The sequence below is a fragment of the Schistocerca cancellata genome, chromosome 7 (assembly GCF_023864275.1).
Source record: "Schistocerca cancellata isolate TAMUIC-IGC-003103 chromosome 7, iqSchCanc2.1, whole genome shotgun sequence".
NCBI classification, from domain to species: domain Eukaryota; kingdom Metazoa; phylum Arthropoda; class Insecta; order Orthoptera; family Acrididae; genus Schistocerca; species Schistocerca cancellata.
Genome location: NC_064632.1, coordinates 174059065 through 174085856, shown reverse-complemented (window position 1 = coordinate 174085856; position 26792 = coordinate 174059065). Strand labels below are relative to the sequence as shown.

Genomic DNA, 26792 nt, shown 5'->3' with positions numbered 1-26792 from the left:
AACCCGAAATTTGAAGAATTCGTTCTGGCCTTGAAAGAATTGCAAGAATAGTTCCTAAAAAGTTTGAGAACACTGTCAATCGTACATCTTTCTTTTTCCAGTTGTTTTCGCGACCGCTTGCCGTTTCGGTTGAAAGAGTCTCTGTGCATGTGCAGATGTAGCTGACTGACGTACAAGGTAATTCCAGTTCTAATGACAAATCTTTTTACTTCAGAACTGACCAGGACGTCTACATTGTTTTCCTCAGGTAGAGTTTCCATGCCTCTGTAACGAGGTTCCGAAAGAACTACAATGTTTCGATCGACATATTTATGTGAAAGCCATATTTCAATGATGACAGTAAATAAGTCACGATTACGTGGCAACTTGAGTGCGAAAATCTGTGAAATTGTCTGCTTCTGTCTGTACGCCGATAGTTTGTACCAAATAAAAATTTACCATGTCTTCAGCGCGCCAAAAATATACAATACTGAAAATTTGTTTTGGCCGTGATCGTTATTGTCGAGAAATGTGAAATAGAAAACGAAGTCGTATGCAGTACGACTGCAGGAGCCATGTAAATACGGCGTGTTCGCAGTTTCCTCTTCCCCCCTCCAGCCTAAGTGCTATGGCACTCGTGCGAGGGCATGGCCTCCGAGCGGAAATCTCGGCCGGCCCTGTTGTAGAGGGACCTCTTCGGAGTACCTGGTTAGCGGCTTTTCGTGCGACAGTCCCGTTTCCGGGAAAACGGTTGTTGAAATTGTGTGTGTACCTTCTACATCTGTAACGTTTATTATGTTCCCAGCAAATGAGCGTAGCTCGGGTTGAGCGCAGGGGCTAGGATTGACGCTACCACGCTGGAGGTGCGGCTTTAAACCCTGCCCGACAACTTTTCATTTTTCATCGTACAGAATATCATTAAATACTATATGTTATGAAAAAATTATTCAAAAGTAGTCATTTTCGCTGTAGTAATTTCATTAATAAATCAGTCATTACAGCACACTTTCTTTAAATGCGTATTCCGCTTATGATTCGTAATTAAAATTACAAATATTTGCACAGCTTCAAAGCGTACTCAACGATGGACGAAGCATTAGCAGCTGCGGAAGGATTCCGAACACAGACAAAATTGCTCATCCCTAAGTTTGACCTTGATTATATAAATAATATCGATCAAACTGGCTGCTAGTATCAATGGATGTACAATAGATCCCTTTCGAAACAAAGAACGAAAATCCATTTGAACAAGACTATTCACGCCTGCACAGCATAGGGTGCATAGTTGCACCAGAAAAAAAATATTCCCTTGCGTTTTCTTGTGTGTGTGGGAACCACCCAGGAAACTGGGTTGGAATGTTCGAAAAAGAGTTGTCAAATTGACTTATAAATTATGAAATGTAATTGTGACCTGCGCGAAATCTGGGAAGCTCACAAAAGTGCTGCACGAAGAGTTTTTAAAACCTGTCATTTTTCCGTACGCAGGACAAGAACAAATTCTTGATATTATTCACTTACAATCAAATCTTTGTTGATGAAAGACAAGCATGGACATACTTCGTAAAAATTATCCCACGTAAATGCACTCCCACTTTGCGAAACCTGTGGTGTTTATTTGTACACGCAGGTTAAAATTTTCACTGCTTGCTAAAGACTAATAGGGAAATTGCTTCGAGGGAAGATTCCATATAAATACATTCTCTAATTCCACATCAGTCCAGTGCACCTGCTTTCAGAGAAATGGTGAGATACGCGTGGTACACGTCGAATTTGATCGAAGAATTTTTGAATTTAAACGAACTGTGCTTTCCGGTATCGCTGCTGGAAAGGCCGCGTGCCCGCAAGGCAGTAGCCTTCACTAAATGTGCGACGTGCTCTAAGGAATTCGTTTTTCGGTTGCTGCGGCGACTTCTAGCACAGCAGGCGATAGCGAGTAGGACAATTCAGTGATCTATTCCGTAACAAACGGCATACACAGTCGAAGAAAGTTTGCTATAATGATTGGTTTACTAATCAAACTACTACGACGAAAATGGATATTTTTGAATAATTTTGCATGATGTATCCTACTTTATGATATTGTGTACGATGAAATCGAAAAGTTCACGGGCGGGATTTGAACCTATACCGACAGCACGCTGGGAGTAAAATTTAACCGCTGCGTTAAGCCACCGTGGTCGAAACGGAGCTAAAGTTACAAGGGCAGGAGGTAAACATAACATGCCAACATAGATTTTCTCTGAAACTAGGGACGGTCGCATGAAAAGCCGCTAGCCAGATACTCAGGACAGGTCCGTCTACGACATACCACAGTCTCGTCAAAATCTGTGATTAACAAGTCTGATCGTCGCCTTGTGAGTGTGTAGGAGAATCAGTTTCAGAGATAATACCAACTGAGATGACGCTGTCCATTTACTGCAAAAAGTCAGAAAGCTATGTTGTTATTTCTGTGGCAGTACTGCAGTAGTACGCGTCTCAGCAACTCAGATCTAAATCGGCAGACATTTGAAGATGTCATTGGCGAATACTGTGTTTCATACACCTATTCTATGTTTCGGTCTTGCGCGTTACAATAGAATTCGGGTCTAGTGAACAACACAAGCCATCTGTGTCTTCTTAGAAGTGTGGCGTCATACACTACTGGCCATTAAAATTGCCACACCAAGAAGAAATGCATATGGTAAACGGGTATTCATTGGACAAATATATTATACTAGAACTGACATGTGACTACATTTTCACGCAATTTGGGTGCATAGATCCTGAGAAATCAGTACCCAGAACAACCACCTCTGGCCGTAATAACGGCCTTGATACGCCTGGGCATTGAGTCAAACAGAGCTTGGATGGCATGTACAGGTCCAGCTGCCCATGCAGCTTCAACACGATACCACAGTTCATCAAGAGTAGTGACTGGCGTATTGTAACGAGCCAGGTTCTCCGCCACCATTGACCAGACGTTTTCAATTGGAGAGAGATCTGGAGAATGTGCTGGCCAGGGCAGCAGTCTAACATTTTCTGTATCCAAAAAGGCCCGTACAGGACCTCCAACATGCGGTCGTGCATTATCCTGCTGAAATGTAGGGTTTCGCAGGGATCTAATGAAGGGTAGAACCACGGGTCGTAACACATCTGAAATGTAATGTCTACTGTTCAAAGTGCCGTCAATGCGACAAGAGGTGACCGAGACGTGTAACCAATGGCACCTCATACCATAACGCCGGGTGATACGCCAGTATGGCGATGACGAATACACGCTTCCAATGTGCGTTCCCGGCGATGTCGCCAAACACGGATGCGACCATCATGATGCTGTAAACAGAACCTGAATTCATCCGAAAAAATGACGTTTTGCCATTCGTGCACCCAGGCTCGTCGTTGAGTACACCACCGTAGGCGCTCCAGTCTGTGATGCAGCGTCAAGGGTAACCGCAGCCATGGTCTCCGAGCTGATAGTCCATGCTGCTGCAAACGTCGTCGAACTGTTCGTGCAGATGGTTGTTGTCTTGCAAATGTCCCCATCTGTTGACTCAGGGATCGAGACGTGGATGCACGATCCGTTACAGCCATGCGGATAAGATGCCTGTCATCTCGACTGCTACTGATACAAGGCCGTTGGGATCCAGCACGGCGTTCCGTATTACCCTCCTGACCCTACCGATTCCATATTCTGCCAACAGTCATTGCATTTCGACTAACGCGAGCAGCAATGTCGCCATACGAAAAACTGCAATCGCGATAGGCTACAATCCGACCTTTATCAAAGTCTGAAACGTGATGGTACGCATTTCTCCTCCATACACGAGGCATCACTACAACGTTTCACCAGACGACGCCAGTCAACTGCTGTTTGTGTATGAGAAATCCGTTGGAAACTTTCCTCATGTCAGCACGTTGTAGGTGTCGCCACCGGCGGCAACCTTATGTGAATGCTCTGAGAAGCTAATCATTTGCATATCACAGCATCTTCTTCCTGTCGGTTAAATTTCGCGTCTGTAGCACGTCATCTGCGTGGTGTAGCAATTTTAATGGCCAGTAGTGTATATCACGACATTATGTGTGACATTTCGTCCGTGTATCTGTGTTTCAATAAAGATGTTTGTATTGTTTACAATAAGTCGTGTAGTTCTTTTGGGGAAGGACTGGAATCGTACAGATTACGCCTCCTTTATGGATCAAGTGCAGACGGCGAGCAATTGATGGGACGATGGTTTTGGTTGTGTTGTATATATTTGACCTATACAGATCTAGTAGAGATGGCTGGTCTTTTGAAGATCGCAATACTGCCTTTCTGCTTCGACCAGCGATGTCACCATCGCTTTTTTATTTATTTTTTTAAAATGTTTCTTATTGAAATTGTGGTCACAGCTAATCTATACTGTAACTTGAGGTCTGTTAGTTACGTTTACAGTGTGTGGACAAAAATAGGGGAACACGAAAAACACAACGTGTTACTACGCCCAATACGTTGTAGGGAAACTGTTCGCATTGAAAACAGCTTCCAACCGTTTCGGAATGGATACATACACGACTTGTATGGTTTTCAAGTAAATCATATACTATTCTTGCCAACGGCCTTGCCGCAGTGGTAACATCGGTTCCCTTCAGATCACCGAAGTTAAGCGCTGACGGGCTGGGCTAAGCACTTGGATGGGTGACCATCCGGTCTGCCGAGCGCTGTTGGCAAGCGGGGTGCACTCAGCCCTTGTGAGGCAAACTAAGGAGCTACTTGAAGGAGAAGTAGCGGCTCCGGTCTCGCAAACTGACCTAAGGCCTGGCGAGCGGTGTGCTGACCACGTGCCCCCCCCCCCCCCCCAATATTCGCATCCAGTGACGCCTGTGGGCTGAGGATGACACGGCGACCTGTCGGTACCTTTGGGCCTTCACGGCCTGTGCGGGAGGAGAGTATATACTATTCTTCCTGAAAAGTAGTGGCAGGTTCACGTAACGATGATGGAGGTAGCAATCACGCACCCTTGTCTCTAAAGTAGACCACATAGACTAAATAACAGTGATATGTGGTGGCTGCTGGCCAGGCGAGCGCTCACAGATCCAGTCCTCGGCGATGCGAGTTGGATGAACAGCGGTCCTGTCGCCTTGGGACACAGCATGTATCCATAAGGTGAGGTTCAACATCTGTAAAGTATTTTATAAACTGCATTTTAACCGTCAGTTGTTTATTAGTCCGATTAGTCAATAAATGGACGACGGGTGCAGAAATGAATATCGCACTCGCGAACCCTGTCAGCGCCAAAACAACACGTAGGGGGCTCCTTAATCTGGAAATAGCAAGATGGGCTGGATTTCTAAGACAACTCATCTAAATGCCCGTAACAAGAAAAGGTGTTCTCGAAGCCATAAAGCTTGGACTATGGAGCAATGGAAGAAAGTCGTTTGGTCAGATGAGTATTATTTCATACAGTTTCCAACTTCTAGCCGAGTCTGTTTCCCAAGAGTGAAACATGAATGGGTTCTGTGATGATATGGGCAGGCATATCATGGTATTCTTTGGATCTCATGGTTACTCTACACGTTCGTATTACTGCCACGGATTACGTGACCATTTAGGGTGACCAGGTCCACAGCAAGATTGTCGGTATGCCTCTGTGTGAGCTCTAATCTCTCTGATTTTATTTTGTCTCTTCGCGAGATATACGTAGGAGGGAGCAATATACTGCTTGACTCCTCGGTGAAGGTATGTTCTCGAAACGTCAACAAAAGCCCGTACCGAGCTTCTGAGCGTCTCTCCTGCAGCGTCTTCCACTGGAGTTTATCTATCATCGCCGACCGGAGTGGCCGTGCGGTTCTAGGCGCTACAGTCTGGAACCGAGCGACCCCTACGGTCGCAGGTTCGAATCCTGCCTCGGGCATTTTAACGAAATCTGAATATGAATGGTTGGAAATTTCGTTAAAGAAGAATAATAAATTTTATCTTTTTGCTTTTAAGTTAATTTTCTTTCGTGCGAACTTTGTTGTAGAACCACTCTCTTATTTTCGTGTGGTAATAAAAATTTTTACTTTCTTACTAATTACGTACATTTAAAGAAAAAATAATATTTACGTGAACTCATATGAACTGGTTAAGAATATTAGGTTGAGAATTGAGTCCTTTAAATCTTTCGGCCTTGGCATACACTTTCCAGATGCAGTGGTTTTTTTTTTTTTTTTAAATATTTTTACTGAATTTTATCCCGGCACTAGCCATAGAACACAAGATTACCTCTATTAGCAGAAAATGTTTTAATTATTGCCAAGCCGACATTTATCACTGATCAAACCAACTTCACTATGCATTTGAGTTAATTTTAAAGAACCAAACTGTTTAAATTTCAATGTTAACAAACATTATCTATCCGCCTACGAATGCACAAACGTATAATTAATTCAAATTTTATCAGCCACAGGATCACTGAAAAAGAAGAACAATTTCTTAATTCACTATTGATTTTTATGCATCTGTTCCCGATTTACGGGTTTGATAATTTTTTTTAAATGTGCCGCCGTTGGTCGCGGCACAGCCCAGCAACACCGCTAAAAAAATGCTGAAAAATTCTTAAAGAAATTTTATAGATGACGTGGGCAAGCTAATTTACATAAATAATTCACACATTTGATAAATTCTGATATATTTAGATCAAACAGTAGTACAACTCACATTAATTCGTAACGCATCGTCTAATGGCGGCTAAGTCCAGACAGAGACAAAAGAAGTCTACTACATTCGTAAAAAACTCTTTCACAGTGTCCTACCGCAATGACTTCTGAACAGAGAAGACCAAAGAATACATAATGCATTGTGCTTAAATAGTATTGCTGACTATTAACATTTCTTTGCAAATGACGATATTATTCTCTTCTGGCAACATTTTATATCTCTGCTATCGCAAATTCTGACACATTTTACAATCACATAATAAATACAGAAAAATTCCTATCCTAAATACAGAGAAATATTACAACAAAAAATATAAGGAGAATAATAAATGTCTTTTACACCACATTCAGTAATATTTTTGTTCAATAATTACGATATATACAACTTGCCCAGAGCGGCGTATACGGCAGAAACAAACTAACGTTCCTTAATAACGTGAGTTTGCCAGGGAACGTTACAGCATGGATGTGTGTGATGTCCTTAGGTTAGTTAGGTTTAATTAGTTCTAAGTTCTAGGCGACTGATGACCTCAGAAGTTAAGTCGCATAGTGCTCAGAGCCATTTGAACCATTTATCTATCATCTCCGTAACGCTTACTAAATGATCCTGTAACGAAGCGCGCTGCTCTCCGTGGGATCTTCTCTCTCTTTTGTATCAACCCTATCTGGTACGGATCCCACACTGGTAAGCAGTATTCAGGCAGTGGGCGAAAAAGTGTACTGTAACCTACTTCCTTTGTTTTCGGATTGCATTTCCTTAGGATTCTTCCAATGAATCTCAGTCTCGCATCTGCTTTACCGAGGATCAACTTTACATGATCATTTCATTTTAAATCACCCCTAACGCCCACTCCCAGATAATTTTTTGAATTAACTGCTTCCAGTTGCTGACCTGCTATATTGTAGCTAAATGATAAAGGATATTTCTTTCTATGTATCTGAAGCACATTACACTTGTCTACATTGAGATTCAGTTGCCATTCCCTGCACCATGCGTCAATTCGTTGCAGATCCTCCTGCATTTCAGTACAATTTTCTATTGTTACGACCTCTCGATATACTACAGCATCATCCGCAAAAAGCCTCAGTGAACTTCCGATGTTATCCACAAGGTCATTTATGTATATTGTGAATAGCGACGGTCATATGACACTCCCGTGCGGCACCCCTGAAATCACTCTTACTTCAGAAGACATCCCTCCATTGAGAATAACATGCTGCGTACTGTTATCTAGGAACTCTTCAATCCAATCGCACAATTGGTCTGATAGTCCATATGCTCTTACTTTGTTCATTAAACGACTGTGGGGAACTGTATCGAACGCCTTGCGGAAGTCAAGAAACACGGCATCTACCTGTGAACCGGTGTCTATGGCCCTCTCGGACGAATAGCGCGAGCTGGGTTTCACATGATCGTCTTTTTCGAAGCCCATGCTGATTCCTACAGAGTAGATTTCTAGTCTCCAGAAAAGTCATTATACTCGAACATAATACGTGTTCCAAAATTCTACAACTGATCGACGTTAGAGATATAGGTCTATAGTTCTGCACGTCTGTTCGACGTCCTTTCTTGATAACGTGGATAACCGGTGCTCTTTTCCAATCTTTTGGAACGCTATGCTCTTCCAGAGACCTACGGTACACGCCTGCAAGAAGGGGAGAAAGTTCCTTCGCGTACTCTGTGTAAAATCGAACTGGTATCCCATCACGTCCAGCGACCTTTCCTCTTTTGAGCGACTTTAATTGTTTTTATATCCCTATGTCATCTATTTCGATATCTACCATTTTGTCATTTGTGCGAAAATCTAGAGAAGGAACTACAGTGCAGTCTTCCTCTGTGGAACAGCTTTGGAAAAAGACATTTAGTATTTCGGCCTTTAGTCTGTCATCCTCTGTTTCAGTACCATTGTGGTCACAGAGTGTCTGGACATTTTGCTTTGATCCACCTACCGCTTTGACATAAGACCAAAATTTCTTAGGATTTTCTGCCAAGTCAGTACATAGAACTTTGTATTCGAATTCGTTGAACGCCTCTCGCATAGCCCTCCTCACACTACATTACGCTTCGTGTAATTTTTGTTTGTCTGCAAGGTTTTGGCTATGTTTATGTTTGCTGTGAAGTTCCCTTTGTCTCCGTAGCAGTTTTCTAACTCAGTTGCTGTACCACGGTGTCTCTTTCCCATCTCTTACAATCTTTCTTGGCACATACTCATCTAATGCATATTGTACGATGATTTTGAACTTTATCCACTGATCCTCAACACTACCTGTACTTGAGATAAAACTTTTGTGTTGAGCCGTCAAGTACTCTGAAATCTGCTTTTGGTCACTTTTGATAACCAGAAAAATCTTCCTACCTTTTTTAATATTTATATTTACGGCTGAAATTATCGATGCTGTAACCGCTTTATGATCGCTGATTCCCTGTTCTGCGGTAACTGTTTCACATAGATTCGGGTCCCCAACTCACGCTTTTGCCCCTGTATCAGATAAATCTTCGCTACGGTGCCTCTTGAAACACCAAACACCACGGCTACCTTGACTACGGAAGCACCCACCATACAGGCACTAACTGTTTGCACAAGCGGAATTTACACTACTGGCCATTAAAACTACTACACCACGAAGATGACGTGCTACAGACGTGTAATTTAACCGACAGGAAGAAGATGCTGTGATATGCAAATGATCAGCTTTTCAGAGCATTCATACAAGGCTAGCTAGCGCCGGTGGCGGCACCTACAACGTGCTGACATGAGGAAAGTTTCCAACCGACTTCTCATACACAAACAGCAGTTGACCGGAGTTGACTGGTGAAACGTTGTTGTGATGCCTCGTGTAAGGCAGAGAAATGCGTACCATCACGTTTCGGACTTTGATAAAGGTCGGATTGTAGCCAATCGCGATGGCAGTTTTACGTATGGCGACATTGCTGCTCGCGTTGGTCGAGATGCAATGACTGTTGGCAGAATATGGAATCGGTGGGTTCAGGAGGGTAATACGGAACGCCGTGCTGGATCCCAGCGGCCTCGTATCAGTAGCAGTCGAGATGACAGGCATCTTATCCGCATGGCTGTAACGGATCGCGCAGCCACGTCTCGATCCAGCTCGGAGACCATGGCTGCGGTTACCCTTGACGCTGCATCACAGACAGGAGCGCCTGGGATGGTGTACTCAACGACGAACCTGGGTGCACGAATGGCAAAACGTCATTTTTTCGCATGACTTCAGTTTCTGTTTACAGCGTCATGATGGTCGCATCCGTGTTTGGCAACACCACGGTGAACACACATTGGAAGCGTGTATTCGTCATCGCCATACTGGCGTATCACCCGGCGTGATGGTATGGGGTGGTGTTGGTTATATGTCTCGGTCACCTCTTGTTCGCATTGACGGCACTTTGAACAGTAGACATTACATTTCAGATGTGTTACGACCCGTGGCTCTACCCTTCATTCGATCCCTGCGAAACCCTACATTTCAGCCGGATAACGCACGACCGCATGTTGTAGGTCCTGTACGGGCCTTTCTGGGTACAGAAAATGTTAGACTGCTGCCCTGGCCAGCACATTCTCCAGATCTCTCACCAATTGGAAACGTCTGGTCAATGGTGGCCGAGCAACTGGCTCGTCACAATACGCCAGTCACTACTCTTGATGAACTGTGGTATCGTGTTGAAGTTGCATGGGCAGCTGGACCTGTACACGCCATCCAAGCTCTGTTTGACTCATTGCCCAGGCGTATCAAGGCCGTTATTACGGCCAGAGGTGGTTGTTCTGGGTACTGATTTCTCAAGATCTATGCACCCAAATTGCTTGAAAATGTAATCACATTTCAGTTCTAGTATAATATATTTTTCCGCTGAATATCCGTTTATCATCTGCATTTCTTCTTGGCGTAGCAATTTTAATGGCCAGTAGTGTACTTAGCTCCGACATAATGCGCTCACAGCTACACAGAACTCTGTTGTGATCACGGCTGATACTTGCTACGTATTGAGGACACTGCGCAGGTGCCATTCGTGGTCAAACACAACAGCGCAACCTGCAGGCTTGGCTAGCACCTGAATTTATGGTCAAGCATGCATTTCTCGCGGTGTTTCCAATTTTTTTCCAATCCCCGTACGTCCTCGTGCCAACATATATATCTACATAACGCTTTGATGTTTTCAAATTAGAGACACGTTTGAAGGTTTTAATAACAAGTCCATCTCTGCACAAAACCCTCCGTGGAAGTCCCGTCACTTATTCGGTCTTTGTTTTGGTAATCTTTTCGTGCGGTTACTGCCGTTTCTCGAGGGTCGTATCTCGTTGATGTTGATTGCGTCATCACTCTAAGGTCGCAGAACGCATCGTCTGCTGATCTTCACGGCTTGATTTGGGAACAACGACAAACGTTCGCCCGAAGTGGCGGCACTGTCCGAGGGAGCCAATGTTTTCTACCCCACACCCAGTCTCCCCTTTGTACGCCCGAGTAAAGAGGGCGCAGCGTGCATTTCGATACTCTTGCACCATCTGGCGGGGTCTAGAAATACTCTGCTTACGTCAACTGAAAATTTACCTGATTCACAGGAAGTATGAAACGGCTGCGCTGTTGAATGTGGTGTAAGTCGGAGGCCTTTGATCCGCAATAGGACTCCTCAAAAACTTCTTATGCAACTCGTCCTCAATTCTGTTGTAAAGGTATGCAGAACAACAAGAACCCCTGATGTATTTTCGACCACTTGTGCTCCAGATGACCTATCGCGTTGGTCGATGTGGTGGCCTTGTCGATCCTTGCTGTCATTCAGCCTCAATTATCAGCCTGGAGTTGCTATTGATAGGCGGCTATATCATCACTTGGTCTCAAGGCGCCGGGTCAGAATAAGGAGTGCCAGATTTAGTTCGGCCGGGGTCCCAGGCACAGACGATCGCCATCCCCTTCTCACAAATAAAGTAGATGTTAACCTTAGCCGGCCGGAGTGGCCGAGCGGTTAAAGGCGCTACAGTCTGGAACCGCACGACCGCTACGGTCGCAGGTTCGAATCCTGCCTCGGGCATGGATGTGTGTGATGTCCTTAGGTTAGTTAGGTTTAAGTAGTTCTAAGTTCTAGGGGACTTATGACCACAGCAGTTGAGTCCCATAGTGCTCAGAGCCATTTGAACCATTTTGTTAACCTTATTTTCAAAGAAATAAAAAATATTATGTGGTACAGAATAGTTGGGAACATAACGTTGACCTTTACACGGCTTTTGTTGACTTAAAAAAAGGCTTGTGACAGCCTACACCGGTGCACAATCACCAATGTCTTGAAAGAGTTTGTTTCCGCAAAAGTTAATAACTCTTGTACTGATGTTTTTACAGGAAAGTTATTGCAGAGTAGAAATAGCTACAGGATTATCAGAGCATTTTGAAGTCAAGAGATAGTCTTAGGCAAGGAGACACATTATCGCCAGTACTTTTTAATTTAATTTTTAAGTGATAGAAGTAGACGCCAAAAATGAAACCAAGCTGGAATAAAATTAGGTAGCAAAACAATAAATCGACTTGTGTATACGGATGATGATGTTCGAATGAGTGGTGGCAAAAAGGACTTGCAGCTCATGACGAGTTACTACAGCAACACTGCAAGGAAAGCAAGTTTACAAATTAATGAGCAGAAAATTGAGTAAATAGACGTGAGAAAACACCCAGTGATGGTACCCCGTTGACAGCTAATGAAGTAGCTTTTGAAGGAATAGATACATTTAAATATTTGTGAAGCATTTTTAGCGAGCAGCGTAGAATGGAAACTGAGATTAAGGGAAGGATCGCAGCGGCACAAGGAGCGTATTTTGGATTACATGACGTGCTGTGCAGTAGAGCAGTTTCCAGAAGTTTTAAAGTCGACCATGCCATGGTGTAATTCTCCTGGTAGATCTATATGGCTCTCAAACATTAAGCAAAACGGATGAACTGAAACTACTAGTTTTGGAAAGAAAGATATTAAGCAGAATTTGATCCCAAAAGGGACACCCAATCACAGGAATGGATGATATTAAAAAGTCAGAAACTAGCAAACCTATATTGAAAAGCTGATACTATGCGAAGGGTGATGAAAAAAAGATGATGCGGGCTGGACACCTTATTAGGATCGAAAAGAAAAGACTACCACGAGTGGCATTATCAGGATCTGTTGAAGGCAGAGGAGGGCGGGGGAGGCCACGGACAATCGAATGTTGATATCAACAGGGATACAGAGGCGACAGGCCTGAGAAAATTGACCACGGAAGCCAAGAAGAGAAATGATTGGTAGAGCAACACTTAAGAAGGGGAAGAGAAACAAGAACAGAATTAATATTTTACATCTTCATAGCGACGACCTCATAATTCAAAAGTGACAACACCTTCGTGTAACTTTGCCCTCTTTGTCTGTGATATACTTTGCACCATGTCCAAGGAAGATCAGTATCACTATTTGCTAATGGTCGTTCCATGCTCGTGAAAGTCAGTAAAAATCTCACCATGCCTCCCTAATACAACCGACTGTGGTCCCACAAAATGTCGCATCTGTTTGTATCAAAACTTGGGAAGTCACAACTTTTTTCGACACGGGGATCGTGAATGCTTGATTTTAATATTTTTGTCCTTAAATAAATTCTCTGCAGGAGTAATTGGAAGCCTGTTATGGGATCACAGTGTATGCAGGTTTGACTTCTGTGGGGGTTGAACTGTGTAAAAGTGAATGGTGTGAGGGTTGTTGTGCTGTGAATTTGTGATTTTTTGTTTTGTTTCATTCTGTAACAGAGTTCCTCAATTATTGCACAATCATGACTATTATTGTAAGAAACTGTTTTAGTTGTATTGATTTCATTCTGCTGATCTGTGAGACTCATAGGAATTTATTGCATAATGTACAACATGACTCTGATATACGCCACGATCTCTATGAGCCTCCAATAATTGAAAAAATCTATGAGAGTAAAAACGACAACCACAGTTTTCCGTCACCATATTCTCGCGCGCAGACAAAGTTGGTTAGTACTCTTTTCCTTAAAAAAAGTAATAAAATAAAATAAATCGAACATACTTTGCACGCTCAATTATAAATAAAGTTTATCCACAGCACAGTGGTTAGCACGTTGGACTCGCATTCGGGAGGACGTTGGACGTCGGTTCAAGCCCGCGTCCGGGCGTCCTATTTAGGTTTTCCGTGGTTTCCCTAAATCACTTCAGGCAAATGCCGGAATGGTTCCTTTGGAAGGGCATTGGCGGTTTCCTTACCGAATCCGATGGGGCCGGTGACCTCGGTATTTGGTCCCCTCACCCAAACCAACCAACCAATCAACCAACCACCAACCAACCAACCAACCAACCAACCAAAGTTTATTCACTTGTCTGCAAAACAAGTTACTAACATTGCGATATTGTTTATCTTTTTGGTAGTCAGCAAGCGTTTGGTGCTAAATATATAATAAATTTCTAATTCACACGGCATTGCTAGATAACAAATGTGGTTTTACGTTATTCGTTAATTACATTTATTTCTACGCTATTTTGTAAAATAAGTTAGTAATATTGGAAACCCCTAGTTGCTGTTTTATTCTCTCCGACCAGTACCTAGTGTTTAATTTAAAATACTTGTTAGAATTTAAGTTAACAGTAATATAATCTGCCCCCACTCTTGCCGCAGCGGTGGCGCCAGTTCTCGTCCGGTCACAGAATTTAAGCGTGAAATGACAATTAAATCAAGACCCTAAGCCGTCGACAGGCGTTGATATACATCAACGGGGACAGTTGAAAATGTGCGCCCCGACCCGGGATCTCCTGCATTCATGGCAGACGCTCTATTCATCAGAGCCACCGAAGGCACAGAGGATAGTGCGACTGCAGGGATTCATCCCTTGCACGCTCCCCGTGAGACCCACATTCCCAACTTAATGTCCACACACTACATTCGTAGTGACCCTGCCCATTACTCTCATTACTCGCGGCAGACAATCTTACCGAGTCCCGTAAGAGTTCGGGCAATGCGTGTGCATCCAGCACATGTCAGAAAGAACAGATAACATCTTCATATAGTTAAAGCTAAGCGGACATTGACCTTCTTCTTCTGTGCTGGATGCACACGCTTTGCCCGAACTGTTACGGGACTAATGGGCAGGGGCACTACGAATGGCCGAAAGAACAGATACCATCTTCATAGAATTTAAGCGTTGTCGCGCTTTGCTAAGGCTTGGATGGGTGACGTCCTGGTCTGCCGTGAGCTGTTGGCAAGCGGGGTGCACTTAGCCCTTGTGAGGCCAATTGGGGAACTAATTGATTGAGAAGTACGACAGGTGACAGCGGCCGGAAGAGCGGTGTGCTGACCACATGTCCCTCACTCTCCGCATCCAGTGACGCCTATCGGCTGAGGATGATACGGCTGTCGTCGGAACCGCTAGGCCTTCCGATGCCTGTTCGGACGGAGTTTGTGTAATATAGCTTTCTTTTGCTGGAGTGCTATATCTTGTCGCTGCATCCTTGTATTGCAACTTTGGCTTCTACCTTCGGATTCGTATTTCAAACTCCCTGGGGGATTAAAACTGTATGCTAGAACGGGATTCGAACCCGGAATATTGGCCTTTTGCAGGCAGATGCAGATTCTCTAGTGCTTGAGCCATTCAATGATGATGATGATGTTTGGTTTGTGGGGCGCTCAACTGCGTGGTTATCAGCGCCCGTACAATTACCCAATCTTTGCTCAGTCCAATTTTGCCACTTTCCTGGATGATGATGAAATGATGAGGACAACACAAACACCCAGTCATCTCGAGGCAGGTGAAAATCCCTGACCCCGCCGGGAATCGAAGCCGGGACCCCGTGCTCGGGAAGCGAGAACGCTACCGCGAGACCACGAGCGGCGGACTTGAGCCATTCAAGCACGAGTGACGGCCACCCCGTCATAGCTTCAGGTCCGGCAGCACCTCACTCCTAGCGTCCACACTTCACACAAGTTCCGCTGCGTACCGTGCGGGACTAGAACTTGCGAGAGATAGGGTACTGACGAGGTACGGCTTGGTCACATTCTAGAGAAATGGATTTTCAGTCTCCAGCAGAGTGAACTTATGTGAAACTTCCCGGTAGATTAAAACTGTGTGCCGGACCGGGTTTCGGACGTAGGACCTTTGCCTTTCGCGGCGAGTGCGCTGCCAACTGAGCTTTTCAGTAGGAACAGTGAAAATTCATTCTGAATACTCCGTATTTGTTTTAATCTGATATAATGAGTGAAAACACATGGGACATGTAGATAATTTGTGCCGTTGCCCAGCGAACTTGAATAATGCTGTAGACCACGGTCAGTGTGTGCGAAAACACGAGGAGTAACGTATGTGCAGTTCATTGGATAAAAACTATAATATTCCAACATGAGATTGCAATGCAGTCATCAGAGTCAAATTTTGAAGATACGAATTTCTGTATCTTATAGGACAACCCACTTGTAAACAATCGTCGATTTATTTTTATAAAAGCCGTCTGAATATGAACGTATAAATTAGAAACCGGGATAGTCGCTTTTTCCAATCAATTAAATCAAAACCAAAATGTGTCGGTTGCTGACGTACATGCTACTACAGTTCTGTATCACATAAATGCGACGGTTTTACAATAAAGTCATTATCAGACAAAGTAGCAGAACAGCGAGAGAGAGCATGTAGTGGCAATTTATTCTTGCCACTGCAGAGATTTGCCCAAGATTTTTCGTAGGGTAACTGGATAGCATCAAGAAACAGTTTGACGAAAATATTCACTGACCAACTTTCGGTGCGTTGTGCGTATCACGCATGTCTTGTTAGGTTTTAAGAAAAAAAAGCTTTGTATCCATCGCTACACTGATTGAAGGTCATTATTATTATCACCCCATGATGTAGAAGCAATTTTATTTGAGCTGACTCTTGGATACAGCTGAATGCCATCACCAAATAATAATTACAAGAATACAACACAGATGAAATATCATTAATAAACAGGAAGGCAGCGGACCAAGGGTGGACCCTAATGAAATGTAGGCAGCACATGTTTCCGTGACGCTGGTAGCGAGAGAGGCAGCGTACATTATGGACTCGCATTCGGGAGGACGACGGTTCAAACCCGCGTCCGGCAATCCTGATTAAGTTTTCCCTCGATTTCCCTAAATCGCTTAAGGCAAATGCCAAGATGGTTGCTTCAAACGGGCACGGCCGATTTGCTTCTCTATAATTCCCCAATCCGAACTTGTGCTTCATCTCTAATGACTTCGTCGACGGGATGTTTAACACCTCCTCCTCCTCCTCCTCCTCCTACTACTACTACTACTACTACTACTACTACTACTACTCGTCCTCCTCTTCTGTGCAAAGAATGGCAGAGCCAGGGTCACAGGTTTGTGTACCCATGGGGAAAGTGTGAGTGAGGTGCTGAGAGACCTGGACTGGCAGACGCTTGAAGATAGACGCCAACTCCCCACTTACAGCACATACAGAGACATTTAAGCAGTATTTCTTCTCTCACTCCACACGTGAATAGAACAAGAGGTATTGTGTGGTGCAATGCGAAGCCGACCGGAGTGGCCGAGCAGTTCGAGGCGCTACAGTCTGGAACCGCGCGACCGCTACGGTCGCAGGTTCGAATCCTGCCTCGGGCATGGATGTGTGTGATGCCCTTAGGTTAGTTAGGTTCAAGTAGTTCTAAGTTCTAGGGGACTGATGACCTCAGAAGTTGAGTCCCATAATGCTCAGAGCCATTTGAACCATTTTTTGCAATGCGAGGTATGCCAAGTACATCACAGTGGTTTGCAGAGTACGGATGTGAAAGTATAAGGGATGATTAAAAAATGTCCGTTTGAGGCGTTGCTGTAACGTAGCGCGACTCCGATGCGGATATGTACACTGAGGTGACAAGTCATGGGACCGCGATATCCACATATAACAGATGGCGGCAGTATTGCGTACACAAGATATGAAAGTGATGTGCTTTGGCAGAACTGTCATTAAAGGTTTCCGAATGCCACACGACGGAATTAACAGACTTTCAATGCAGAGTGGTAGTTAGACGCATCGGACATTCCATTTCGGAAATCGTTAGGGAATTCAGTATTATGAGATCCACAGTGCCAAGGATGTGCCGAGAATACCAAATTTCGAGCATTACCTCTCACCACGGATAACGCTGTCGCCGACGGCCTTCACTTAACAACCGAGATCAACAGCGTTTGCGTAGCGTTGTCAGTGCTAACAGACAAGCAACACAGCGTAAAATAGCTGTAGGAATCAATGTATGACGTACGACGAACGTATCCGTTAGGACAGTGTGGCGAATTTTGGCATCATGGGCTTTGCCAGCAGACGACCGCTGCGATTGCCTTTGCTAAAAGTACATCGCCAACAGCGCCTCTCCTGGACTTGATACGAGTTCGACCCTTGACAGTTGGAAAACCGTGGTCTGGTCAGATGAGTCCCGATTTTAGTTGAAAAACTGATGGTATGATGGTATGGCTCGAGTGTGATGCAGACCCCACGAAGCCATGGACTCAAGTTGTCAACCAAGCACTGTACAAGCTAGTGGTGACTACGTAATGATGTGGGTTGTGTCTACGCGGAATGGACTGAGTCCTCTGGTCCAACCGAACGGATCAGCAACTGGGTTGAGTTCGGCTACTTGGAGACCATTTGCAGCCATTGTAGGACTTGATCTTCCCAAACAAGGATGGAATTTTTGTGGATGACATTGCGCCATGTCAGTGGGTCACAACTGTTTACGATTTGTTTGGAGAACATTCTGGACAGTTCGAGGGGAATGATTTGGGCACCCAGATCGCCCGGCATGAATCCCATCGAACATTTATGGGATATAATTGGGAGGCCAGTTTGGGCACAAAATCCTGCATCGGCTACACCTTCGCAATTATGGACGGCTGTAGAGGGAGCATGGCTCAATATTTCTGCAGGGGGCTTCCAACGACTTGTTGAGTCCATGCCTCGTCGAGTTGCTGCACTACGCCGGGCAAAAAGAGGTGCGACACGATATTAGGAGGTGTCCGGTGACTTTAGTCACCTCAGCGTATAAACATCGACGTGAAGGTAAGGGATTAGTGTGGCATTCTTGTCTTTCCAACGTTCGTGCGGTAAATGCTGAACGTTATTACCGAATAAGTCAAACGGAACAAGCGTTCTGTTATTCTTTTCTTGGATGTCGAAGGACAAACAAAGGTAAGCATCCATCGGAAAATGAAGAACGTGTATGAGACAGCATGTCTGTCGAAAACCACCCTTGTGGGACGATGCGACAAGGGGTGCTGCTGATTCATGATAACGCACGACTACATATCGTAAATGTCGTACCGCAGAAGTTGCGCCAACTCGAGTAGCACCCGCTCGATAGTCCTGATCGCTTCCCATGCGATCATCACGCCTTCGGTCCTAAAAAAAAGCCCTTGAAGGGTCGAGGATTCCTGTCGGACGAGGATGTGCAGCAGACAGTTAAGTGCTTCGTCACGCAACAGGAACTCTGTGTTTTACGAAACCTTCAACCTGGTGCATCGATGGGATGATTGCCTCAATGCTCACGACGATTTTTCCTAATTGGCGTACCGATTCTGTACTATACGGCCTTCGAACGGGAAGTTTTTGATCGCCCCTTGTACAGAGGGTAAAAAAAAAATTAGGGACAAATTCCTTATACTGAAATAAGTAAAAAATTTCTAGTAAACATTGATTCTAAAATGCATACCTTAAGAGGAAGGAGCACTTGTTCGTCTTCTATAATGTGAAACAGGTCTCTTCTACTTAAATTTCTTTGCTTTCTACTTTTGCGAGGAGGATGTATTTACGAAAAAAGAAAAAAAATTCAGTAAACATGGGCTCTAAAATGCATACCGGAGGAGCCATGGGCACTTCTCCATCTTCGCAACCGTGAAACACGTCTCGTCTATTGGACAAGTGCTCATAGCTCTTAAGGAATGCAGTTTGGAGCCCATGTTTGCTAGACATTTTTTTCTTGTTTTAGTCCATTCCAACTCCTCTCAAAATATGAAAAGCAAACATGGGCTCTAAAATGCATACCGGAGGAGCCATGAGCACTTCTCCATCTTCGCAACCGTGAAACACGTCTCGTCTATTGGACAAGTGCTCATAGCTCTTAAGGAATGCAGTTTGGAGCCCATGTTTGCTAGACATTTTTTTCTTGTTTTAGTCCATTCCAACTCCTCTCAAAATATGAAAAGCAAACATGGGCTCTAAAATGCATACCGGAGGAGCCATGAGCACTTCTCCATCTTCGCAACCGTGAAACACGTCTAGTCTATTGGACAAGTGCTCATAGCTCTTAAGGAATGCAGTTTGGAGCCCATGTTTGCTAGACATTTTTTTCTTGTTTTAGTCCATTCCAACTCCTCTCAAAATATGAAAAGCAAACATGGGCTCTAAAATGCATACCGGAGAAGCCATGAGCACTTCTCCATCTTCGCAACCGTGAAACACGTCTCGTCTATTGGACAAGTGCTCATAGCTCTTAAGGAATGCAGTTTGGAGCCCATGTTTGCTAGACATTTTTTTCTTGTTTTAGTCCATTCCAACTCCTCTCAAAATATGAAAAGCAAACAGCTTGCAGTAAAAGAGATGTGTTTGATAGTATCGAAGATGATTAAGACTCATGTCTCTTAAAAGTTTGCGCTATACAATCCTTGTTTACTAGATCTTTTTTCTTGTTTTGGTGTAAGGAACCTGTACCTAAAGTTATCACTGTTGTTTTTCTTTTCTTTTTTTGGGGCAGGGGGGGGGGGGGGGTACCCTGTACATCACCACGTGCCGAGTAACTGCTCGTATTATTTTGGCCAATTTATGGAATATCTAAGTTGTCCCTATTAACGTGGCTGACACTCCATGTCATATGACTTACGTCTGGATTGTGGTTGGTTTTCTCTCCTGTGGGACTGCCAATCAGTCTGTTAACATCCTTCAGTGTGCAGTAATGCGTGCGCCTCCTGACAACAGTTCGCCTACCTTTGGACTTCAAAGCGACGCCGACCGCACAGGAAGACACCTGCCACGAGGAAGCCACTGCTTCAGAGTACTGTTTTAGCTGCCGCGGAAGTGACGTCACGACCACTGTGGCGAGCAGCGTCCATAGTTATAATAGCTAGAGTGATCACCTTCAGGTCTTTGACAGCTAATGCCACGCGTAGACATTATTGATACTGACACTGATGTTGTTTAGCATGTTCTAAGTTTTAATTTGATGATAGCGGTAGCCGAAACGACGTTATATATAATGTAATATACCAGGGGCGTTTAGTAAATAATGCAGCACATTTTTTCTCGGCCAATTTCGGTTGAAAAAGATGTGTAATTGGGACACAGTGGAATGTTCCCGCTTCAGCCTGTTTCATGAAGTTCCTATAGGTGGCGGCGCTATACGTAGCTTCAAAATTGTCTGTAACGAAAGTACGTTCCAAACAGAGAGCTGCCTTGGAGTTTCTTCCGGCGGAAAATTAGAGCATCGCAGATATACATAGGCGCTTGCAGGATGTCTACGGAGACCTGACAGTGAACAAAAGCACGGTGAGTCGTTGATTGAGGTTTCTGTCATTATCGCAACAAAATCGTGCAAACCTGTCCGATCTCTCTCATGCCAGTCAGCAGCACACAGCTTGTGACTCCTGCAATGTTGCGACGTGCGGACACACTCTGGGTCGGCGCACCTCTCGAATTGTCCACAGTATGTAATTAGGCAAGTCCTGAAAGAAATTCTTTTAAAACAAGCTAACAAAACGAGAAAATACTTTGCAGGGTGGTGATTGCGGTATTTCTTTTTCTTTAAGCCATAACAAAAAAAAAAATGTTGAAATGTGCGTGAAATCTTATGGGACTTCCCTGCTAAGGTCATCAGTCCCTAAGCTTACACGCTACTTAACCTAAATTATCCTAAGGACAAACACACACACACACACACACACACACACACACACACACACACACGCCCGAGGGAGGACTCGAACCTCCACCAGGACCAGCCGCACAGTCCATGGCTGCAGCGCCTGTGACCGCTCGGCTAATCCCGCGCGGCTAAGCCATAACATCCAAACCAGTTTGAAACGTAACGTCGTTCTTCTTTAAACAAAAATGAATTTATATAAAACTGCAGCAGCTAAAACTCGATGAAATGTGAGCAGTCTATATGAGTGGTTCATCTCAGGTTACTTATCTTCATATCTGCTTGTTGTTCTGGAGTTCTTACCGAGAACTGGATTCACATTTTGGATCCATTCAGTGTCCTATGTGAATTAAGATACAGGTACGCCTTTATACTTTTTCATTTCATGTTTATTGCACAACGTGACATACAGGTGCTGCGTCACAAAACCGTTATGAACAGTGACTGCCAACAGTTGGCTTTCGCTCTTACATATCATCTCTGACAATGATTTTTTACTGCTGTTACAGATTTTCGATATTATGCTTAAAAATAATTCGTCCAATTGAATTGACTCGCGTACATTATAGTTCCAAACACTCTCATCGCTTTTAGAACTACAATTTAGACAAATTGCAATGTTATTACAGGGACTTAAATATGTAAAACAATCACCTTATTAGTATTGTTAATTACATGAAGATGAAATGTAGCTTGACTCTCCTACCATGTTTCCATTATAGCGTGTATTTGAAAAGAGTTTTTTAATGATACTGGTAGCAGTATTGTCTTTTACACAGAAAGTATCTTTTGACGATTTACTGACGTGTTTTCGTTGGCACAACACTGCAAATTTACTTAATTGCTTTGCAATTGGTGACACTGGTTGCATAACTTTCATATACAGATTTATAATAACAGTGTATGATGTGTTTCAGATTCTTTAGTGGGTAATAGACGAAAATGAGTAACATTGTACTAACAGTCCACGGGTGTACTGCCGGTCCATTGAATCCAACGGGTACAATATTTCGGCGATCTGACATATCGCCATCGTCAGGTGCGCTGACGGACTGAGCTCCTGAGGACGGGCGGCTGTCCTAAATCCCCTTCCCCCGCGAGGGGGAGAATGCACGGTTTTCTTCTCCATCCTCTTCCCGAACGAACTTCCAACTTATCTTATTGCGTGCCCTTTGTTTTGTTTTTTGTGGATCATCTGTTCGCCCTGGGTGAGGGAAACTTTTGTAAAATGTCAGCGAGGGTCACGGTGTTTCTGCATCTGCTGTGCCCTTTATCTTCGTTCTATTCTTCAATTTCATCTATCAGCTGGTTGAGTTCTCCGGTTTGGCTAATGCTACAGTCACTTTCTTACTCTCTCTAATATCTGTTCATTCTGTGACTATTTGGGGGGTAGACACATTTGAATTTTGAAACTTAAAGTGTTGTATTTTCTCGCAGAGCTGTATCTAACGTTCTTTTGTCGTATACATCCGCGCATTGTTTTACTCTAGACTGTTACTGGTACTTGGTTCATTTCCAAATATGTGGAGTATTTTACGTTCATGAGACATAATTTTGAATGTTTTGGAGTTTAAGGGCTGCGTAGCTCAGTTGGTAAAAAAGAAACCACTGTAGGATGGCTTTTATTGTTTGCCTGTCTGTCTGCCCGACTATTAAGAACCCTTCTTATATGGAACGGGAAGAGGTATCTAATTGTAACAGGGTGTGAACATCACGGGACAAACGGGAAATGCGGGAAAAACTCGGGAATTTTTTCATCAGGGAGAAAACTGGGAAAAACCCGGGAATTTTTCGGAATTCCGGAAATTTTTCATTGTTTTAGTTTTCAGTTAAATTCTTGTAATTTTGACTGGTAAGATCTGCTACTCTAACTAAGAATATTACTGTATGCCGCTACAGCAGAATAATACTGCAGTAGTCAAACATAAACAAGAGAAAAAAAATAAAGCTTCAGTTGCAAAGGAAATGCGCCATTTACAGCAACAAAACACCGTGCACACACAAGCGTCGACCAACAGCAAAATGTGTCAAAGGCCTTACGACGAAGACTACGCAATACTTCGTAACAATAAACTGCTTTCTATGAGAGTGACGTCAGAGCTGTTTCACTAGGTTCGTTTGAGCAGTTGCCAGCGGGCTCACGCGCAGGCACTGTCGAGTCGCGTATGAGCGGTACCTTCTCCCGCTTCCGGTTACTTGAAGTGTGGCTGTTAGTTATCGGTAGTAGCAGCAAGCAGCCAAATGCTACCGAGAAAAATTTTTCTGGCGCGCCCTAGCTGCCAGATTTGCGCATGCACTGAGTTATTATAGTGGGGGCGGGGTAGTCTCCACGTGAACCGTATTTACCTTTAGTGATTTCGCAGTTTCCTCTTCGTTTACGGCTCCACGTCAAATGAAAAGAAAACGTATTTCTGTGGCCGGGGACTATCAAGTGAATTAAAATACATTCACGTAATCAGGTAGGCAAAAACTTATTACTCGTTTCAGTCCTCTGATTTTATTTTATTTCCACGTTTTTGGCAGTCAAGCATTCATCGCCCCGATGTGACCGAGCGGTTCTAGGCTCTTCAGTCCGGAACCGCGCTGCTGCTACAGTCTCAAGTTCGAATCCTGCCTCGGGCGTGGATTTGTGTCATGTCCTTAGGTTAATTAGGTTTAAATAGCTCTAAGTCTAGGGGACTGATGTTAAGTCCCATAGTGCTTAGAGCCATTTGATCCATTCATTGCCTTGCAGAACAATGAAGTTATTTTTGTCGGTTTGTTAAAGAAATTTGGCTTTTTCCCGTTGAGGCAGTCAATTTATTTGAAACGAATTCACAGTATTGGCTAGTTCCAGTTGTTCGCTGAATTCCAAGTGCACGTTTTCATCTTTTGGCATTTATGGCGTCATCCCATAATAAAGAGCCACACTGAAAAGCTTAATATCAGCTGGGGCCTACTTCATTGTCAATCTAGACAAACCAAGGTGCACTTCAAGTCGAATTATGCATTTTAGTGTAGTTTACGAAATTCCGATGCTCTTGGAGTATTCTCTGATGTCCCTTTTCTTTTATGACGTAATGTAAGATTTCTTAATGCTTTATACATTACGAACATACTGGCTTCCTACATCATCGCAAATGCGCACGCGCAATAATGCATGGTTTCTGGCGCTCTCTGGCAACTGCTAAAACGAATCTGTTTCTAACAAGTCTCGGGAAAATATTGCGAATGGTGGTTTGAAAAGCGTGATTTTCAAAGTAAATTTCCTTTTACGCAAGATGAATTATGTCACGTGTGAGAATGTGGGATGAATTTTTTAAATCACAGAGGGTTTGACTCTCGTTTAAAAGTTATACTTTGAGGACTAGCCACTTAGAACAATGTGGAGCCCAGAAGACCACACATTTATGTCATTATTTTAAATTTTACTGGCACATTTGTGTGAGGTATCTTAAAGTGTAGTACACGCAAAAAAGAAAACCGATATTACATGTGAAAGCTTAGCTTCTCTTGTAGCTTATTAATCTTCGAGACAAATATTATATGCGAAAGCTTAGCTTTTATTGTAGCTGCACTATGTATGTTAATGTAAACCGTTAATCTTTCCTCTGTGTGTTCGCGCTACTTAACACTGATCGTGCTATTGCCTGACTACATCACGTATCCTATGCTCTGAATATCTGCTGTCATCGGCTGGCGAGTTCACAAGACATCAGCTATGATTGGCTTACAAAAAGGCATCGCAATCTCGATTTTAATGCTCCGGAAACTAACGTGCTGTGTTTGGTGGAATTCGAATTTATAAATTCGTAATACGAAACTATGCAGCGCATATATTGATACACATCAGAGGTCTTTCCAAAGCGTTCTTTTTGTTTCCTAAAGTGCCGGGAAGTTCTACGTGGGTGTACAAAACGTTAACCATTCAATGGATTTATAAGCTTTACAGTTGCGAGGGAAAATATACGGTAGCTTAACAAGAAAAAAGTGTGTTTTCACCCGGGAAAATGTGTATTTTTAAACCCGGGTATCCGGGAAAAATGGTTCAAATGGCTCTGAGCACTATGGGACTTAACATCTGAGGTCATGAGTCCCCTGGAACGTAGAACTACTTAAAACTAACTTAACCTAAGGATCACACACACCCATGCCCGAGGCAGGATTCGAACCTGCGACCGTAGTAGTCGTGCGATTCCAAGAAAAATCCGGGAATTTTTTTTCCTTGTCCATGTATACACCCGGTGTATTTTATGCCATATAGTAACAAGGGAAACTCCCCATCGCACCCCCTCAGATTTAGTGGTAAGATGTCTCAGTGGACAGCCCGTCACAAATTGAACACAGATCAAGCATGAAAACGGGAAGAAGGTGTACTGAACTGTGAAAAAAGAAGCAAAATAGAAACAGTAAACTCTCGAAGGACAAGAAATGCAATATAGAGCAATCTAAAACAACAACAACAACAACAACGGCGTCGTGGTTAACTGATCTCGTGCCATTTTTTTCCCACACTATGAACTCTCCGCCTGGTCTTTCTGTAGTCTTGGCAGTTGTCATCCTATACACTGGTTGTAGAATATAGGCCATGTGGTAAGAATACGTTACCATCGTAAGTAAACCTGATGAATAGTGAGAGCAGGCGAGATACCTCATAGGCTTCAAGGAACTGCGTTATTGTGAAACTGTTACGTTCATTTGTTGCAGCTTATGTGACAAACTATTATGTTTTCATCATTTCCTTGAGAGCGATCACATTCACATTCATACGTACACCTAAATCGCCCTAGGAGGCATATCTCACTCACCAGGCGTAAAAATTAGGTGCGTCGCTAAGAAATTCCTCTCATATAAAACACGTACTGTCACTAATGCCGTTATGACATACGAGACATGTTTTCCGGTGGAGGATTCGGTTGTCTTGTCGCCCTGTCATCAAACGTCTGTGATTGCCATTCGAAAGCCACTTCCATTCGGCTGCTAATAGAGTAGTTGTGCAGAGTCAGCTGTCATTATAGGTCAGTTCCCTACACCTCATTGTTGCAAACGGACGTTACACCACGACACAGACATAAATTAGAATACAGCAAACAGCGAAAAAAAAAGTTGCCCTACGTAGGTTTGAACAAGGCTCGCCCGCATGGCTGTCCAACACCGTGACAATTTTTTTTAAGGAACTTTCCCGGTGTCCAGAGTTAGGTGTGGAGGCAGAGAGGGCAAGGGTCGCAACCCGAGGCCTGGCCACCATGTCCCTTTCCCATCCTCCAGGAACC

The 26792-nt window shown here is 43.7% G+C and overlaps 1 protein-coding gene and 1 pseudogene across 1 annotated transcript in view; both read left to right on the top strand.

The window, feature by feature from the left end:
• LOC126091907 (focal adhesion kinase 1) overlaps positions 1-26792 on the top strand; it is a 752716-nt gene that overhangs the window by 22159 nt on the left and 703765 nt on the right. The window lies entirely within an intron of this gene.
• Positions 4547-4665, top strand: LOC126093653 (5S ribosomal RNA; annotated as a pseudogene).